The following is a 21,151-nucleotide window of genomic DNA, read 5'->3' on the forward strand; positions in this document are numbered from 1 at the left end:
TGGTTGACTAAATTACACTGTTGACCCTGTTCTATTGGAGCTTATTTTGGCAAATACTTTATATAATTCTAGGAGTAAGCTAATAGGTCTCTCACTTTTCCGTTCTTTAACTTCTCCGTTTTTCTGCATTAGTATAATGTTTGCTTTCTTCCAGTATTCTGTGACCGTTGCGGTCGACAGACACTTTGTATAAATAGCCGCCAGTTTTGCAAGCATTATGCCTCTTTCATCTTTCATTAAGTCGACTGTTACGCCACCTTCTCCTGCTGCTCTTCCTCGTTTCATTTCTTGCAAGGCCCTTCTGACCTCATCACTAGCTATAGGAGGAGTTTCTGTATCCTGTTCATTACTGTTTCTAATTGAGGTATTTTGACTCCTCTGGGTACTGTACAGGTCAGTATAGAATTCTTTCGCTGCTTTTACTATATCTTCGAGATTGCTGATGATATTACCCTGCTTATCTTTCAGTGCATACATCTTGGTTTGTCCTATGCCAAGTTTCTTTCTCGCTGATTTCAAGCTGCGTCCATTTTTTACGACATCTTCAGTCTTTCTCACATTATAGTTTTGAATATCACTTATTTTCGCCTTTTTGATCAGTTTTGACAGTTCCTCGAATTCTATCTTATCTGTTTAATTGGCCACTCCCATTCTTTGTCGTTTTTTTATTAGGTCATTTGTTACTTGGGAGAGCTTGCCTACTGTTTGTCTTAGAGCCTTGCCTCCCATTTCAATGGCTGCCTCTGAAGCCAGCCTAGTTACGGTTTCATTCATTGCCTATATGTCATCTTCATATTTCTGTCTAAGGCTGCATATTTGTTTCCAAGTACAAGCCCGAATTTGTCTGCTCTTATGCTTACTCCTTCTAGGTTGACCTGTTTCTTCTTGACAAATTTTACACTTTCTCTCTTCAAATTGATGTGAATCCTAGCCTTCACTAACCTATGATCTCTGCACTCTACCTTACCTACAATTTCTACATCCTGCACTATGCTGGGATCAGCAGAAAGCATGAAATGAATTTCATTTCTTGTATCACTATTAGGGCTCTTCCAAGTCCACTTTCTGTTGCTACACTTCCTGAAAAAGGAGTTCATTATTCGAAGCTTAGTCCTTTCTGGTAATTCTACCAGCATGGCTGCTCTAGCGTTCCTAGAGTCAACGACGTAGTTGCCAATTGCTTGTTCACCAGCTTGCTTTTCCCCACTATTGCATTGAAATAGCCAAGTACTACACTATACTGAGTTTGCACTTTTCTCATCGCTAATTCGACATCTTCATAGACCTCATCTTCTGCATCATCATCGTGACTGCATGTTGAAGAGTAGGCTTGTACTACATTTATTCTATACCTCTTGTTAAGTGTGATTACGACTACAGCTACCCTCTCATTAATAATCTAGAATTCGTCAATGGTGCCCGCTATGTCCTTATGGATTAGGAATCTTACCCCGTAGTGCTTATCTGGGAGACCTCTATAACAGAGGATATGGCAGGTTTTCGGCAATATAAAAGCCTCACCCGCTCTAATCTGACTAAAGCCACTAATGCAGCTAAGGCAGCTAGTTTCACTCGACAGAGTTGGGTGATTAAAGGTTGACAGGGTCAGTTTCCAATTGGCGGCCTGCCCAGACCCAGAGATTTTTGCACCCTCTGCTGCGTTACAGGTCTGACCACCGCCTTGGTCAGGCGATCCGCAGCTCTTGGGGACTGAAAGCCGTGGGTGAATTGTAGGCACCATTTCGTAGGCGGTTGCCGGATACTGCTTCAGGGAGGCCAAATTCCTGTTCTCGTGAGCGAGTGTCTTTGTAGAAGCTTAGTGAGCCTTCCTAATTTGGTGGTACCTGGAATAATATAGCCCCACTCACTCTCGGTATCTTTTGCCGATGTCGGGCGCCACTCGAGGTCTGCAGATGTTGTGCACTAGAGGAGGTGAATTTCAAGCTCACCATCGTCAAAAGAAGCCCTTATACTGGGATTTGAATTTCGGACTATGGCAACCGAGCATTCGACGTGGCTCAGGCAGATAATCCCGTAGGCGGCGAGGCCAGCTTATCGCCGACAAGTACAGCCCAGACGGCCCTACGTGCCTAAAGATTTATTTGATTTATGTGCGATAGATGCCTTTAGATTCCCGTCTAGAAATATTTCTAAAAGGTTCTGCTGGCCTCATTGTTCCGGAATCACACGTCGTACAAACGTTTCACACAGATCGCTCTATTCATGGATAATGATTGTACAGATTTATTCGCTGTGATGTCTGTCTAAAGAATGTGTTCAAACAAGTCGCCATCTGCTATACTGCAGTATTGGCACATTTTCAGCACGTCCAATGTAGCTTTTTTGATGACGCTAGACGGTATCTCACTGCAGGCCTCAGCAATCTCTGTCTTTAGCGCTTCTCGTGTAGTTGTAGGTTTGCGGTATACTCGGTCTTTCACATGTCCCCACATGAAGAAGTCAAGAGGTGTCAAGTCCGGTGACCTTGCCACTGGTCCATGCCACCCAACCCACTGGCGTTTGAAGGCTTCGTCAAGCCAAGCTCGGGCAAGGCTCCTGCTGTGAGCTGGCGCACTGTCCAGCTGATACCAAGTCCGCTTTAAAAACGCACGAGGAAGATCACAGTGAAAATCATCGACTGGGCCTTCCAAGCTGCCGTTCACGTACCACTGAGCAGTGAGCATGTGGTCAAAAATATGGGGCCAATTATTCTTCCGTCAAAGATACCGCAGCACACACTGAATAACCGTTGGTACTGGTATCTGGTCTGCGCCACCCAATGCGGGTTCGCATCGCTCCAGTAATGCGCATTATGGATGTTGACTTGAGAATTTGTAGAGAAGGCTGTCTCATCTATCCAGAGCACATTGTAAAAAAATCCGGTATTTCGTCACTTTTCACAAGGATTCAATTTGAGAAATCAAGCCGCCATTGAAAGTGTCTTTCTTGCAGCTTTTGATGCAGTTGGAGGTGATACGAATGCATTTAATCCTTCCTAAGAATTCTTGACACTGAAGACATTGAAATGCCGACCTCACCACTCACATCCCACACGCTGGAATGAGGGTTTACAGTCATGAAAGCCAAAATGTCTCCTTCAGCCTCTTCACTGATCGTCCCCTTTTTGTGCCGCGTCTTCTTGAAGCTACCTGTCTCTTTCAGCATCACGTAACTCCTCATAATTGTGTTCACGCTAGGTCTTCCCTCACATTGCCGATTTCGGTATACCTTGGCAGCTTTCCTCTTGTCACCCCGTGCCGCCCCCAAGAATAATACCATGTTCGCCTTCTGCTCACTTGAGTACGGCATGCTTTAGGCACTGCCGACAAATTCTTCGAAACGGTTGCGCGGCACGACAGTAGACAGCTTTAGAATAGCGTTCATTGCCTTACCTACGCTTGCGCAACATTACGGTGAACGTCCTTTGAAGACTTAGTTTACCGTACGGTAACGCAAACGTAAGGAAGACGTTATAAAACAGGGCGCCGTCTGGTGCCTCGTGCATAACGGGTCCAAGCAAAGACAATCCATTCGCAGCTATCCTGTTGCTATGCCAACGCGCCTCGTTAGGGCTGTGGGCGCCGGAATCGCCGAACGATCTCCGAAATTGGACGCGCTATGCGCTCATAAGTAACATTTCAGGTGAATATAGAGAAAGCGAAAGCTCATTTCAATAATTACTGATGATCAACGCGAGTCAGAGCACAGCCATAACGAAATTCACGCTGAAGTGGGAGCCATGGGAGCCGCCATGTTTGACAGCGCTATTTCTTAGTGCCCTCAAACATTACGGACGGTAAACTCACCAAATAATGTACGTTATCATAGCATGCGTAAACCGTAGAAACTCAATAACGTTCCGACCATGCGCACTGGGGACGATGCTATTTCTTTACGTACGTGATGCTTTTAGGTTCGGTTACAAACACTAAACTAATAGTAACTAGTCTAGTAACTAGTCTAGTAACTAGTAACTAGTAACTAGAGCTGGACTGTCTAGTAACAGACAGTCGACCTCACATGCATCTAGCCGCTGGCACAACTTGGAAGTAAAGCGGCGCTGTAACAAATGATGCTCTCTCTCTCGTACAGGTTCCAGATGCATGATGCATGTTTCGTATGTATTTTTTCTATACCACATTGACTTCAACGCTGAAAAAAAAATCCACTTCTCTTCATATAGGAGTAAACGGCTGATGACGGCGCGTTCTTCGGCGACAGGTGCGAGCGGCTGTTGGCGAAGCGCTTTTTCGGAGCGCCGTCACCAGCCACGGCCGGTAATGTCAGAGCCGAGCAAAGGTTGAAGCCCTTCCTCGTAAGTGAAGGGAAAGTGCGGCGCTGGCGATGTTTTTACAAATCACTCATGAGAGCGCTGTAATCGCGGCGCATTCGGGCGCACAGAGGACGCTCTCACGTGGCATCTTTTGAACTCCGCGGGCTTAGGTTTTTCCCGAATAATAACTGCCACACTAAGTCTATCTCGTTAAAAGTACCGGGGTTCGGCAATATTTGTGAAGCTCCACAACTTTCCTATTGAACCCTGAACGTATGAAGCTATATTTAAAGGTTAATTAGTTTATCTCGGCTAATAACAAAAATTAGACGAGAAATTTATTTTTATTACCTACTCTAAGTCGCTTGCTGCTCTGGCTCTATGATGGGAGAAAAAGCACCTACCACCATCAAAGAATTGGCGAAAATTGTTCAGGACATGTCACTGAAGCTTGACAAAATTGATGCAATCAGGACTGACCTTGATGAAATCAAGGAAGCGACTCAATATATTAGTAACTCCTTTGATGATTTTAAGACCAAGCTAGAAAGTGCCTGCGCGGATCTCAAGGCTCTGAAAGACGACAATGAGCAGCTTAAAAAAGAAAACCTGCACCTTAAGCAGGAACTTGCCACAACAAAGAAGGACATAATCGATTTGAAGCAATACAGCAGAGCAATGAATTTGGAAATTAAGGGTCTTCTTTTTCACTGTTGATGAGAACCTTGAAAATACCGTGCAGGTACTTGGAACTAAACTTGGCACTGAAGTCTCCGCATCTGACATTGATGTAGTTCATCGCGTATCAACTAAAGATAAAACAAAATCTAACATTGTTGTCCGATTTACATCTCGCAAAGTCAGAGACAACTTCCTCCAACTCGCAAAAAGGAAGAAACTTTCCACATTAAACTTGCAATTCAAAGATGACAATCCTATTTACATATATGAACATTTATGTCCGGAACTGAAGATCTTGCTCGGCAAGACCACTCAGAAAAGGAAAGAAAAACAGTGGAAATTTTCCTGGGTTTCCAATGGAAAAATTCTTGTCCGGAAAACTGAAACCTCGTCAGTCATTCACATCACTTGTGAGGAAGATTTGAATTTAATTGCATGATTTTGTGGCCTCGGCAGTAAGTAAGCCATTTCCAGGAATGTGTAATGCGTCGCATCTGAACGCGGCTTTTTCAGCTGCGCATAACCTGAAGATACTACACTGCAATATTAGAAGCTTAAGTAAAAATATTGACTCTTTGCTGGTTTTATTAAAATCCCACTCCTTTGAGTATGATATAATCGCGTTGTCAGAAACGTGGTTGAAACCTGATGAATTCTTTAATATTCCGAATTTTAATTCAGTTTATCTCTCGCGACCAACAAAGACGCGTGGCGGAGGAGTTGCTTTGTATGTACACTAGAATATTCCTTTCAGGCATTGTCCCAAACTGACATGTCAGGTTCCCGAGGCATATGATTTCCTATTCCGTGAACTGAGTTCCAAGTTAACTGTAGGTGTTTTATACCGTTCCCCAAGTTCGCACATCAGTCTTTTTCTGGATGCCTTTGAACCTACTCTAGAACATCTCGCTTCTATGAATAATCCAGCAATAATATGTGGAGATATTAATATCGACACTCTTAATGTCAATGCAGCACCATACGTGAACCTGATTGAGTCTTACGGGTTCCTTAATCAAATAACACAACCAACTCGAGTCACCCCCTCCACAGCGACGCTCATAGACCATATCCTATGCAATTTCCAAACCTCACTGTCTTTCTCTGGCGTTATTGATGCTGATATTTCTGACCATTCTCCAGTGTTTCTTCTAGCATCGTGTTCTCCTCTCAAAAAAGAAATTAAGCAACGCGTGAAAACAACTATTGATCACAGCCTGTTAAGTTACCGTATACGCACTCTAGTGATCAATGTTGAGAACAGTGAGAATATTAACAAAGAATTCGACCACCTTATTAATGTTATCTCATCTTGCTTTACAGAAACAATTGTTAACGCAAAATCTTATTATTCTGACCCAATATGTCCTTGGGTAACGACTGAGGTCTTAGCTGCTATACAAACTAAAGATAAATGGTATAGAAAGCACAAGCAGTTCAAAGATAATGAATACTATCGTATACAATATAAAATACATAGAAATAAAGCTCTGGCCTTACTTAGAAAATCCAAAAAGCACTATCATACAACTCTTATAGAAAGCAACCAACATGCCCCGCGTAAAATGTGGAAAATAATAAACTCGGTCATTACACTTCGAGAGAAGGATCATATATTGCCAGAAATTATCCCATCTACTAGAACCACAGAAAGTCTTGCGGAAGACTTCAATCAATACTTTTGTAATATAGGTCCAACTCTTGCGAAACAACTAAGTATGCACGAAGCCCCCGAGCTCCCAGCTCCTGTACTTAATTCGTTTGTTTTTGATGATATTACTCAGGATGAAATCATTTCTACCGTTAAAACAATGATTGGAGGAAGAACACCAGGTAAAGATAAGATACCCTTACTCGTCATTAAACAACACATCGAGGAACTCAGTGGGCATTTAGAAAAATTATTTAATGCATCCTTCTACATGACCACATATCCAGACGCATTTAAAATAGCGCAAGTCACACCAATATACAAGTCCGGTAGTAAGGATGACATCCAGAACTACCGACCAATATCAATACTTAGTGCCCTTAACACAGTATTTGAGAAGTTATTGATGAAACGTTTTACCCATTTTCTAGATAAGTATAACATACTAGTAGATAACCAGCATGGTTTTAGGAAAAACAGATCTACTTCCACGGCTGTACAATGTTTGTGTGAATTTATTAACAAAGGATTAAATAACAAAGAGTATGTAGTTGGCATTTTTGTTGATATTAAAAAGGCGTTTTACACTGTGAACCATGATATACTACTATCAAAACTACATCGGTATGGATTCAGAGGTCAAGCAAAGCAGTTTCTCGAAAGCTATCTTTCTGGTCGCAAGCAATGTGTTAAAATCGACAAATCGGTATCAAGTGTTCATTCCATCCTTTGTGGCGTGCCTCAGGGCTCGGTATTGGGACCATTACTCTTTTCCTTGTACATAAATGATCTGCCAGATGCTTTGAATTATGCCCAAACTATTATGTATGCTGATGACACAGCCCTTCTCTTCTCTAGTCATGACCTTAATATGCTCGAAAGGCACGCTAATAGTGATCTTTCTCAGATGTGCCAGTGGTTTTTACAAAATAAATTAACAATACACACCTCAAAGACTAAATACATTGTGTTCTCTAGTCCATATAAAAATTCATATAGCTTAAATGAGTTACGAATAGGCGCAAACCCCCTCGAACGAGTCGATCAACAGGTATATCTTGGTATAACCCTAGATTCAGCTTTCAATTTTAATCCTCACATAATTCGAGTAAGCAGTAAATTGAGACGGGCTTGCTTTATCCTAATAAAAGCTAGAAAGTTCTTCCCGCTTCGCACATTGAAAATTTTGTATTATTGCCTTTTTCAAAACAATATGACCTACTGCGTGGAGTCCTGGGGACTTACGTATAACACGTACTTAAATCAAATAGTAATTTTACAAAAAAGAGCACTTCGAATAATAACACATAGTAAACACACAGATAGATCCGCTCCGCTATTTCGTCACTTAGACATTACACCTTTCTTTGCTATGCGGGATTTCAAACTAGCTTGTGTGGTTATACATATACTAAGCCATAACATCCCACTATCATCATCTGTTTTTGTATATCCATCCCGTCCAACTAGAAATTTTTTCAGTTGTCGATTTAACCTTCCAGCTGTTAATAATGTGTATGGTAAAAGAACTATCGCCTATGCCACTGCTAAAATTTGGAACCAGCTGCCTGCTAACTTAAAAGTAGGTCAATTCTCAATCGCCGATATCAAAAAATTTTTCCGAAGCCAGCAATATTCGACTCCTCTATAAGTCTGTGTTTTCTCTTTGATGCATTCTTCCTTTTATTTTAGTTTTTAATTTCTTCATTTAAAAATTTTTTTTACTTTTTATTTTTATGTTATCCTCCGTACTATTGTATAATTTCTTGTGCATTTCGCCTGCCTTTGTGTATAACTGTCCTATAACTGCTGTTACGTGAATCCTGTGTAAAATACTGAGTTGTCTCGCTACAATTATTTTTTCGCACTTCCTGCATGGGCCCAAGTCTAGCCGAGAAGGCTAAGGGCCCAGATGATTCACATGTATTTCTGATTAGCCGCTTGAATAAACTGATTTTCTGATTCTGATTTTCTGAAATAATGGTACTGTAAAATTAGATAAACGCAACCAACATCCACGCAATCTCTGTCCTCAAAAATTCATAGGTTTTTTTTTCCCAAATTTTGGCACATGTTAGCTGGGAAGCCCTCTATACGTGTCACGTCTACAGGAAAAAAATTTCGTCTCCAGTTTCTCGCGAATGCCCTGTAGCTCTCAGTCTAATGTAGGTCCTGGAAGAAAGAGTCCTGGAAAAAACGTCATACTGAAATTGGCCGCTAAGACGACTGTGTCATTACCCCGAGTTCTATTTACATGTCATATTTAGTTAGTTCTCCATGAAGTTGTAAACGTTACAGAATTCCTCCGTTGGCTGTCAATACATGGCCGTCTACGGAGGGAGTATAGTTACAGAAAACGGTTGTAACTGTTGTCTCAAAACTATCCCAAAGTTGGCCGCTAAGAGGGTTCTATCATTATGCCTAGTTGTATTTACTTGTCAGTATTAGTTAATTCACAGAGAAGTTGTAAACGTTATGAAATTCCCCCCTCTGTTGTGAATACAACGCCGTGTACGGAGGCAGTATAGTTACAGAAAACGGTTGTAACTGCTGTTGAGTCAAAACTATCCCGAAACAAATCGTACTGAAATTGACCACAAAGACGATTCTATCATTATGTAGAGTTTTATCTACTTTGCGTGATTACGTAGTTCACAGTGAAGTTGTAAATATTGTCAGTTAAATGTGGCTTAGTGGCGCAAAAGCGGCTAAGGCTCTGCTGCGCCAAACAGATGGTGTTTTAAAATCTAATTTAAAAAGAAAAAGGCTGTGTTGATCTATATTTTATGCAAAAAAGCCACTGTCATCTAGAAATTTACGCACGTCAGGTAATGGAACTGCCACATCATCTCCTATAGCTAAAGCAAGGTGTAACTGTATGTGTCATTTATATAAATTGTGCAAAAGGTTTCGTCTATGTACTTCAATATGTGTACATGTCAGTAATACGTGCATAACTGTTAGTGGTTCTTGGCGTTTCTCGCGTGTTGGTGCATCTTCTTTCGTAATTAAATAATTGTGTGTGAGGTGTGTGTGTCCAATGGCGTAGTCGGCATAAAACTACTTCAAAGAACCGCCCTGCGTGGTTACATGACTTCCACTCACCAATTAAGTTCGGGTTTAGTAAGATCTACCTTGTTTTCTGCACAAGGGTCCCATTTGTGCTCCAATTTTGACGTTAGGGCCTTCCTAATTTCGCGGATACTATCTTTATATGGAAGTGTTGTGCTTGTTATGCCCTTGTGCACTGCCATCGATGCGCATATGTCATCTGCGTCATCACCCGGTATCCCTACATGACTTGGGACCGAGTAGAAATGAATTGATCTCCCGTAATTGCTAAGTGCCACCACGTTTAAAATATCTCCTATCCGGGGTTCACAGTCACATTTCCTATCTAGAGCCCTTAGTGTACTTAAGGAATCTGTGTATGTGGCTACTTTTTGTTGGGGCGGGGGGTGTTTGCCTGGGATAATCTTTAAATTACAACACATATAGCACAAACTTTTCCAATGAAAACAGAGGCATGTTTTGTTAATCGAATACTTGTTTCCCAATTCTCCGTTACGGCCCCACGCCCACGTGTTCTTTTGTTTTAGGGCCATCAGTGTAAAATTGCACGCAATTTCGATATTTGTGCTGAAGAGCGCAGAATTATTGTATTATCTCTTCGTGTGGGGTGTCTATTCTTTAGATGTGTCAATGTCCAGTCACATAACTGTGTGAAATCGTACCACGGGGGGAGCCGTTGTGATTTTTTGGCAACCTGGAGGACTTCAAGAGGAATCTCTTAATTGCGACAATATTCTTCATATCGCAGGATAAGTGACCTAATTATGTTTGGTTTGTGTAAGTTTAGGTTGTATTGGTGTGATGATGTGGTAGCGTATGTGTTGCGGGGATGACTGAATTCTGAGTATGTAGGAAAAAGTGAGTAACACTCTGCGCTGATGTAAGGGAGGTTCATTACACTCAACGTATAAACTTGGGACTAGTGATGTTCTGTAGGCACCACTTGCCAGTTGCAGTCCAAGGTTATGTACTCGGTCAGGTCGTCGAATGTAAGACTGTCTGGCTTAGCCATCGACCACGCAGCTATTGTCTAGAAGGCTACGCACAATAGACCGGCAAATACGTAAGAGGCACGTCCAGTGCTTACGCAACAACACTTTAAGACTATTTAACGCTTTGTTCGCTTTAATTTTTGTTGTCTTTATATAGGCCAGGCTGGTTAGGTTTTTCTGAAAGATTACTCCCAAGAATTTAAATTCTTGTTTTACCGGCAGTGCGATATCGTTCAATTTTAAAAGCTGGTCTACGTGCAATTCTCTTAAAAAAAAATAGCACTTTAACAGTTTTTTAGCAGAGAACCGGAAGCCGTTTTTTTCAGCCCATTGTGTTAGTTTATTTATTGTGATCTGGAGCTGCCTTCCAAATGTTGGTGAATTTGAGGCGCGGCACGCTATTTGCAAATCATCGACATATATGGAATGCATAACAGAGGGCGGAATGACTTTGTTAATAGAGTTAATTTTTACTATAAAGACTGTTTTGCTAAGTATGCAACCTTGTGGCACGCCATTTGCCTGGATACATAAGCGCGAGAGTATGGTGCCGAGGCGGATTTGTAAAGTTTTGTTGGACATAATATCAGCGAGACAGTTTAGCATTTTCCCATGGATTCCTAAAGCAACGAGGTTTCGTAAGATTCCAAATTTCCAAGTGGTGTCATACACTCTCTCCTGATCGAAGAACACTTTCAGGCAGTACTGTTTCGGTAAGAATGCATCACATATATTATGTTCAAGTCAGACGAGGTGGTCAGTTGTTGAAGAACCTTTTTTATACCCGCACTGGTGAAAATAATTTAAGTTCCTAAAGTGAATGGTAATCTCACATTTACTACACTTTTGTAGGACAGCTTGTCAGGGCAGTGGGTCGAAAGCTACTTGGGAATGCGGGGGATTTAAAAAAAGGCACGACTATTTCGTTTTTCCAATCTTATGGCATTATTCCAGATTGAAATAATTTGTTGCAAAATTCCAGGAGGGCATCTACGGATGCTTGGCACGGGTGTGCAAACATGGAATAATGGATCCGGTCAGGACCTACTGCAACTTTTTTGCCAACACAGAGTACTCCGTAAAATTCCTGCAAAGTAATTGGAGCGTTGTATTTATCCCTTGACGTACAAGCAGCTAGTAATTTCTCCTTTCCTTCTGACATTTTGCATTTTAAGAGCGTGTTTGAATACATCGGCCAGCTATAGACGTTATAGAAATGTTCCCCGAGTATATTCGCTGGTTTTTGTAGCGTTCTCTGAGTGCCAGAAGGTGTAATTAAGGGTATCGTGTATGGTGAGGAGCCTCCCTAAACTTCCTGACTTGTTGCCACGTCCTTTTGGATGTGATGGGGCTAATAATGGTAGATATGTATTCCTAGCTGCCATGACAATTTTTCGGCATGTATCCAAATATATCGATATTTCGCCTTGGCTGGTTTGAATTTCAGAAAGTTACAATGTCTTGGGTATTTACGTAAGATTCCCCATGCCTTATTTTGCTGCTTTTTGCTTCGGTGTATTCATGTGTCCACCAAGGATTAAGCTTTCTCTGAACCATGCCAGAAGATTGACACATGGCCTTTTCAGCTGCGGGAATGGTACCATTAGTAAATTTTTCATCAATTTCATTAATGCTTAGGTTTCTTAAAATGAGCTCCTACAGCCTGGCAATATCCATGTAAACAGACCACTCTGCCATTTCTAATTTCCAACGGCGCGGTTTATGGGATATAACGGGTAGTGTTGATGTGACGTCGATTACAGCAATTAAATGGTAACTGCCAAGTGAAGTCGCCAGTATTCCCACTTAAAATTTGTCAAAACATCCTGCGAGAAAAATAATAAATGACGGCAACTAAAATTGCGTGAACTCGGTGAAAATATCTTGGCGCACCTGAGTTCAAACGACAGATGTTGTTTATTTAAATAAAATATTTGATAAGTTGGCCCCTTTAGTCGTTTTAACGCTGTCCCAAAGAGTAAAATGAGCATTAAAATATCCAACTAAAAGGAAAGGCTCCGGCAACTTGTCAAATAAATTTCCCAGGTCTCGAGTAGTGAATTCGGTATGGAGAGGAATGTACATTGAACAGATGGTGACAGCCTTACAGGATAAAACGGTGACAGCGATAGTATCGTATGGCGTACTAGATAGAACGTTCATGTGGGAATGCCGCCATGAACAACACTGGCAGCACCTCCTGATAGACGGCTGGAGCGCTCGCGGTCCTTTCGTACAAGCGTAAAACCTTTAAGAAAATGTGCATTTTGGGGGCCTAAGTTCGTTTCTTGAAGGGAGTATGCTACTGGTGATAACTTATTTATGTCTTTGATATGACCTAGATTTCGGATTAGGCCTTTACAATTCCAAGGAATGATAAAAGCCATCTTAATGGAATTGAAAAAATTATGCTGAATTGTGGGAGCTTACAAGTTGTAGGTGACATGTGTTAAAAAGTTTATTGCTCTTATTAAGGGCGGTAACCATTCAGGTTACCTGTCCCTTTTTATGCGGAGTTACGAGAAGTTTGTCTTTCTTGGCGCTCTCCAAGGAGCACGGATCTTTTGGCGTCAATGACGCCGGGGTTTTCGGGTCGACCTCCGTCGCCTTCTCCTAGGTGCTGGATGATCGATAATCAGGCGCCGAGACGTGCGTCTCGGGCCGTGGAGTTCGGCTCAACTTTGGGCCCTGCGGCCCAGCGGCACTGCAGTATGCCTTCGGTGATGATGGAGCAGCACTGAGTTTCTACAGAAGTACCGGAGGTACCCTGTAGAGTCCTGAAACCGGTGTAGAGTCCTGCCCCCTGCCGCACCACACTGGCATAGCTCACTTGAGGTAGGTGCCCTAGCCTTTTAGTCACTTCAAAGGATGAAATCTTTTCCATTACAGTGACTGTGATTACTTCTTTTTCTCTTTTCTAGCAAGAGCCGCTCCACGAGTGAGCTGGACGATCGCCCTTGTAATTGACACATAGTACAGGAGCATTACAGTTATCAGAAGCATGGTCATTGGCACTACATTTCGTGCATGTTTCTTTGCCTCTGTCTGTATGGTATGTACGGTCTGACGTTGAGTTTCAAATATTCTGCTCCAAGTAAACTGGCTACACTGCTGGTACCAAATGTAAATGTTACATGTTTCGCCGGGATCTGCTCGTCATTTCGTCGTAGTGTGATTCTTTGTACCTTAATTAGGTTTTGCTCCTGAAATCCTTCAAGGATCTCTTCGTCCCTCAGATTCAGGAAGCCTTTTTCTGATATAACTCCCCTGCTTGTGTTGAGTAACGAAGGTGGAGAGATTCTCACTTTAATTTCACCGATACTTGTGACTTCAGCAAGCTTTTCGAGTTGATATTTGTTTATCAGTTCAAGGAGGAGGTCTCCGCTAGCCTTCTTTGAGGCTTTTCAACCAGGTCCAATCTTGTTTGCTAGGCATTTAAAAACTAGGAATGGTGACAGTTTTCTTAGAGTTGTGTTGCCTTCACTGTGAAGAACACGGTATTTTAGAAATGTGTCATCGTTTGGTTTCAAAAATATCTGGAAAGGTGCTTCGGTGAGACCTCTTTTCAGAAGCCACCCACCACCAAGGCCAACGAAGGGACGCTACAGGTTCCAAGAAACCTGCACAGAGCAGCTATACACAGCCACTATAAGCTAATGTATATAAACAAGGCTGAATATATTACTCATGGTTAACCCTTTCCACCCATCAAACCGGAATTAAGTATGAGTCAGCAGAAGACAGGAAAGATTGAAAGTGAGAGAGACCGACAATTATTGAAGAGGAGGACAGGAAAAGGCGACTGCTGATTTTCCCCCGGTGGGCCAGTCCGGAGGTGCCGTCTACGTGAAGCCGAGGCCGAACAGATGTGTTGCCTTAGAGGTCCGCACACTCAGCCTCGGCCGAACCTTCAGGATCTTTTTTTCCCGAACACTGCTAAGCCGCGCACAGCTACACGTGGGAGGGGCGCATATGCAGCTTTCCTGGACACGAGGGTTTAGTTCGCGTGAGTGCCACCACGTGGAGTACTAACCTTAAACATTTCAAGCTTCCCGCGGTGACGCGTGAAGACGTCAACAAAAGGAAAATAAAATTAAAAGCTATCCCTGCGGCATTGAACTTTGCCACAATGCTTGGTACGCTGGCGTTATCAGCGTTCTTGATAAAGCGTAGCCGCTCGTCGCCTGGAAATGACTCATCATCCTAAGAACGCTTAGTCGTGACGAGCGATGATGAATTCTGGGCTTTTGATACGGTTCTTTTTTTCTGTTTTCTCTTTGATGCTACGGAGTAAACAAGCTAGGCTAACCGTCAGAAGCACTCCGTGGCAGCCTTTCTTCAGTGGGCACACATTGTTAACGTCCGAACATCGCACAGCGTCTACGAGAGACGCCGTCATGGACGGCTTTTGATTTTGACCTATCAATTTCGTTACTGTGCCCCCAATTATTTCGCTAGCTACTTTGCTATCCGCACTCATGGGCTACCGCAACAGCTGCAAATCGAGATGTGCTCAAGGATTAAAACATATACATGGACATGTTGGTTTTGCACTTTGACGCAAAAGTCACGACACTAGAATTGAGCAAACTGTCTCTCTGTCGTCGTCCGTTAGCATGCTATGGCTGAAGCTGCTCGCAGCATTACGTCATATTTACTGGCCACCAGGCCAGGTACACCCTTGGGTATGACATATACGGTTCTTCCAGTTAGTTTCCAAGGTAGTCTCTATGACGGTTATCCACGTGCGTGAAGGAAGAACGCTATTTAAAATTATTGTGCAGTAATATATGAGCGATTTGTATGTTCTCCACATTCTCTACCATGTTGCCGTTCCGCCTTCATTATATAGCCGCAATGTAGACTAGCAGCTATCAAACGCCATAAAGGCCGTCCACATACTCAAAGACCTCGCACACAACTCCTGGCACTTAACTGTATTCAAGAGTTGTGCGACTGCCCAGGACATCCTTAATGAATAGTTACATAATACATTATGAGGTTTTACTTGCCAAAACCACAATTTCATTATGAGGCACGCCGTAGAGGAGGATTCGGGAATAATTTAGACCACTTGGGATTTTTTAACGTGCGCCTTACCATAAGTACGCGGGTTTTCGCATTTCACACCCATTTAAATACGGCTGTCGTGGTGTGGATTCCATCCCTAGACCTCGTGATTAGCAGCCGAACCCAATAAAAGCTATGCAACTATGAAGGGGAAGGAATGTTGGAAGTAGGAGGAAGGTGACAGCCGGCACGTGAGACAATTTGTTCCCAACCTCATTGCGCGAGAATTGGTACCATATGTTGAAGAATGATACCGTAGAATGCACAGTATCTAATGTGAAGGAGTCCGCGTCCAATATTTCAGACCCGAATCATCCTATAACTGACGACCGGGCATCTCGCTTATAAGTGCAGTCGCCTGACAGTTGTCAGGCGCTGGCGTCGGCCACAGGACCTACTTGACCTCTTTTCAACGATTGCCGCCATTTTCTGCTTATTTTGCACCATTGGGTTTCACCTGAACTGCTTCAACAGCCAATTTAGTTTTGTCAAAATTTGGCCACCCTGTCAAAGTAATGGTTTCTCATTTTTAGGTCATCTTTTAAATTTAGGCTAATGCTGTCTTGAGATTTCCAGCGGTTTCACCTTTCCAAAAATGCCCGCATTTTTTTCGGCCTTTATTCATATTTGGGAGCATATTTAATAGACGTTGAAACCATTGCATGGCCGTCTGACCACGCTGCTCAAAAAGTCATTTTATTTCCCTGAGGTGTTGTGCAAGCTTCTGCCTTCTTGCCGTTCATCAACCTCCGGGTTTCCCCGTCACTTGTATCCCATTTTGACGATTACAATCCCACGGAAGGAGGCAACGATATAATGTCCATGGCATTAAAGACCTTTAAATCAATTCTACCGGGGAGCCGACAGCCACTTTTGCTCATTGTGAATGCAAATATTGCATTAATGAGCACCATTGCATATAAATTGTATATAAATTGATAGTACAAAAAATAATGTGGATCTCACGTTTGTGCGAATTGATGTAAACGAAGATTTCTGTGTTGTTTGTTGCCATTGTTGTATGTAATCTCCGGAGTAGCCAAACGCCCTCTAATGAAGCGCTGTCAATGTTGGCCTGATTAGGCCCGCCGTTGTGAGGCAAATAAATGTAACTTCAACTCATTTTCTCAGAAATAAACGCTGAATGAAACGCTGACGTCACCCTGAACAAGATCATCAAGCGCCGTAGTGTTCAATCTTATGATGTCCCTATTGGCAAGGTTATTTTCGTGTGTTCGCTTTTTTTTCTTTTTTTTGGAGGGGGGAGGGGCATCTGCTCTTGCACCGTAGAAATGTCCTTCGGGCGTTTCTAATGTGCTCGTTTTTATTCTCAAGCACCCAATGAAAACAGTCATCGCTGCAACTCAAGATGTCCTCGCGGCAGGCCACCATGGCGTGTCGCGAAAGTAGGAACACGCTGATTCATTCGGGTTGGCATATACTATTTTATCCGCCATACTTCGCCACATTCATTTTTCAAACTATGCCAGAGCTCAAAAAGGTGGGTCATTTCACTAGGTCCCTTTGCATCTATCACATCTATCCCTGTGGTTACCAAATATGCGCAGTGGTATGCTATTACTGAAGCCTTTCTAGCGACCTGAGCAACCGGCAGCCACGTTCAATATGGCTATCCTCAAGTACTTTTTGTGGACTTCGCCTCACCGCCTTCTCTCCATTGTCATCTCTTACACTACTCGCTCCTGCTAGACACAACACAAACACGCAACGACCTTAATGAAGTATCAATTACACGCTAGCTGACATGCTGTAGATGTACCTTTCCACTGAGCGTGGTCCTCTCTATGGGGACCTTATCGGTCTACAGTCTCGCTCAACAACACTGCTCGTTACTCATCACTTTTTTTTCTTCGTCGACAGCAGTATACTGTATTTTCTCTGAATGCACTTTCGGCGTTAATTGTGACCTTGCACGCCCGGTTATTCTGTTACGTTGACGGCGACCGTTGTCGTCAGGCTACCGCTTCATTCTGAGCTTCGCCCTCACCACAGATCACAGAACGTTGTTTTCACAAACAAACCACCGGGATTCGAGGCCATGTATTCGCAGCATCCTCCATTTGGGAGCTAACCATTCCACTACCACCTCCCCCCACCACTATCGGTTTATCTGCCTTTCCACTTCTCGTTTTCGTCGCAGACGCAGGCAGAACGCACGCAGAAACGAAAAAAAAGTAAAGATTGCTTGAGCCGCCAGCTGACACATGACCTTAACTTTGGCAGGTTACTCTCATAGGAGTGCATGTGCTTGCGGCTAAGTTCAGATCGTTGTTCGCCTTAGCTTTATTGTAAATTTGCTTTCACCGACTCTTTTCGGATAAAACTGAAAGGCCAGACAAAAATGAAGCTACCGTTGTAATTTTTCTTGTTTTCCAAGTTTAAACCAAAAACAGTCATTCGCACAAACAGTGATTTTTTAAAGAAATGGCATAAGGATGATATATTTCGCAGCCATGTCGCTGCCAATACGGGCCAGCACCACGTGTCGACAAAAGGGTACCACACTGCCGATGCATGCGACAGGTTACTGAATGATGAAAATAGGAAACACGACTGTTTTTCAGTTCACGCAACTTATTAGACACAGAACACCAGGCACCCACCACCATGACATTTTTTTTTACAAGAGCGACACACAACGGCGGACTTGCATACTTATTAAGGGGTTTTAGCTTTATTTTTCCTCGGTGAACAGCAAGCAGAGGGAGCGCCGCGCCGTATACAGTGGCCATGTACCCTAGCCGCCCTCCTTTTCCTCTAACAATATGGCCGCCGGCGGCTTCACGCGCTCCCGTAGGCGGCGAATTGGACTGTCACTCCAGAAGTTTAAATATATAACCTCTTTGCATAGAAACGACAGCATGATTGCTAATATATTATTGGCTTAGATATCGTTGCCACGAGGCCCAAGACGGCACCCTGTCTTCTAACGCGTTCTTACGTTTGGGTTCGCGTCTCTGTCTTGAAGGGCCGCGCACCATAACATGCTGCAATGGTGCTTGTGTTGAGAGTATGTAAGGCGAGAAACGCTGTCCTAAAATGTCTGTTCTCTAATTTGTGTAGCAAACCCATGTTTATATTATTGCCGCAATAGCAAGAGTCCCGAGTATAGCTAGCGTAACCGCAAGAGTCAAGTTATAGTCGTAACTTGAAGCGACAGCGTAGTTGTAATCAACAGAATTGGTTTTCACTAAACGTTTGTTACCAAGAAGGGTGGGTTCTTCGCTAAGGACGGATGCTGGGCGGGGACTCCAATCATTTACTCGCCACATCACACATCTACACTGAAATTCAACCGGTTTCACCAACTCTCGCTTATATTCTCTAGACCCTAAACTGCGACTTCGCCTGCCAACCGGGCTCCAGCTTTCCCGCTCTTTGTGCCTCGCTTCTTTCCCAATGTGCCGAGACGTGCTTTCACTGATACTTGCTGCTACTTTTTCTCAATAAATGAAGGCATTCAATAATTCGTTCTTAAGTTGCTGCAGAGAATAGCGTGTCTTCATCTCCATAACTACCCTGTCTCTCACCTGGACTCTCCCATAACAAAACAATGTTGCTGTGTTACAAATGGCTGGGCGTCACATATACAATTTTCTAGAAATGGCCAGCAGCGCGGCGTGCAATTTTCGGTGGGTGTGGAGACAGTATGTAAAGCGCCTCCTCTGCCACATCCACACTTAGCGCTCTGCTCCGTGAGCTACTATTAGCCGCTACCATGCAGTACGAAATGAAAGAAACCTATCTGGGCTGGTCGGGGCAGCTCATTTCGTATTCGGGATGCGTCGATTTAAAATATGTATTCCTTATCTAAGCCTAAATGACAGCGATATAGGCGGTGTGAGCTACGGTAGCTCGTCGGTTTGGACTAACGACGCTCTTCATGCAGCACTTTCGTCTTACGCCTGTTTTCGAACGGGAATGAATGGGTATGAATGGGTAACATGCCTTCCTGAAATGAAACATTCAGAATAACTCTTTGTTTTACGATTGGACATATGCCAAGAGCCCCCGATATGAACCCCCAGCAAGTCTGTATCACCTCGCAAAGGCGAACTCAGATGAAACGTTCTCTAGCGGATAGGCTTTTAACTATCATAAGAATATCTTTATTGAAATTCCTTAACATGAGGTGAAAGTGGACTAATAAGCATTTAAATATCCTGTTTTATGAAGCCCTCATGTTATTATAAGGATACTGTCTTTTACAGCCTCCCAAATTAAAAAGTGACTTATGAATAACAAATTGTTGCGGTAAATGTCTAAACGCAGACGCCAAGAAGAGCCCTAGTCCGTTTCCCAGTATTCACTCAATGAAGATGGAGAACGTCTATAGTCTCACCCATTGTAGTGATTCGAAGAACAAAACACTTCCAAAAGAGTGAGTCACGAATATAGCATATTCTCAAAGGTGAGGTTGCGCTGGAAAACACTGAAAGCACAACGATGGCTGCGTGCATAGTAGTGCCTCCTCTGGTTCTGATTTACGGATCAAGACATCGGTTCATCAGAATGGAATACCCGTACATTGCAGCGCAATCTCGGGTCCTCAAATGTGATGGAGAATGTGCGCCAGCATTCGCTTCCCGCACGCATTCTGATAAGATAACGCTCGCTCGCTATTGAAACCGTGAGAATATACTGGATATTAGAAACACATGCCCAGGTGCGTCTTGAGCTAACCTATTACTTTGGAGCAGTGATTAGAGGCTAAAAGAAGCTCCTCCCCCCCCCCCCCCAAAAAAATAAAAAAGAGAATACAGTTGCTTTTAAACTTAGCTGAAACATAGTGCTCATGGTAAAAAGGGCCCCAAAGGACTGCACAGCGGCGCCGACATGCAGAAAATTCAAGCGCTAAACACTTTCCAATTACTGGTATTTATCAAACCAGCATTTCCTTGTTCAATGTAGCCCTGTAGTACAGGGGCCAGTACCACCACGAGTACTGTGTCGGAGCTCATATTTCATGTTAGCATTAATTGTCACAAATTCACAGCATTTTTTCTTTACATCTTAACATTAGACAGCCAAAATACATGCAGCGAGACCGCCATCCTAGTACTTCAGTACTTTTCATTCTAACGTACATGTCCAGACTGATCCATATGTTAAAAAGTACTGAAAATGTTTCCAATGCTTTCCCCCAGGCAGCTGTTTTTATTCCTGATGATGGCACGAAATCGAGTCTTATGTCACCTGCGCTCAGAAATCTAAACAGGAGCGTGAACAATGCTGCATGTTTCCTTTATTTTATTTTTTCCCGTTTAACAGAAAGAGCTTATCAGAGCAGTGATTTGGTGTCTTATAGCCATAATTGTACTCCAAGAAGCGCGCTACGCGCATTTGTTTTTCGCCTTAAAAAGAATACTCTCGTTTATGACAAATATAAAT

The sequence above is a fragment of the Dermacentor albipictus genome, unplaced genomic scaffold (assembly GCF_038994185.2).
Source record: "Dermacentor albipictus isolate Rhodes 1998 colony unplaced genomic scaffold, USDA_Dalb.pri_finalv2 scaffold_38, whole genome shotgun sequence".
NCBI classification, from domain to species: Eukaryota; Metazoa; Arthropoda; class Arachnida; order Ixodida; family Ixodidae; genus Dermacentor; species Dermacentor albipictus.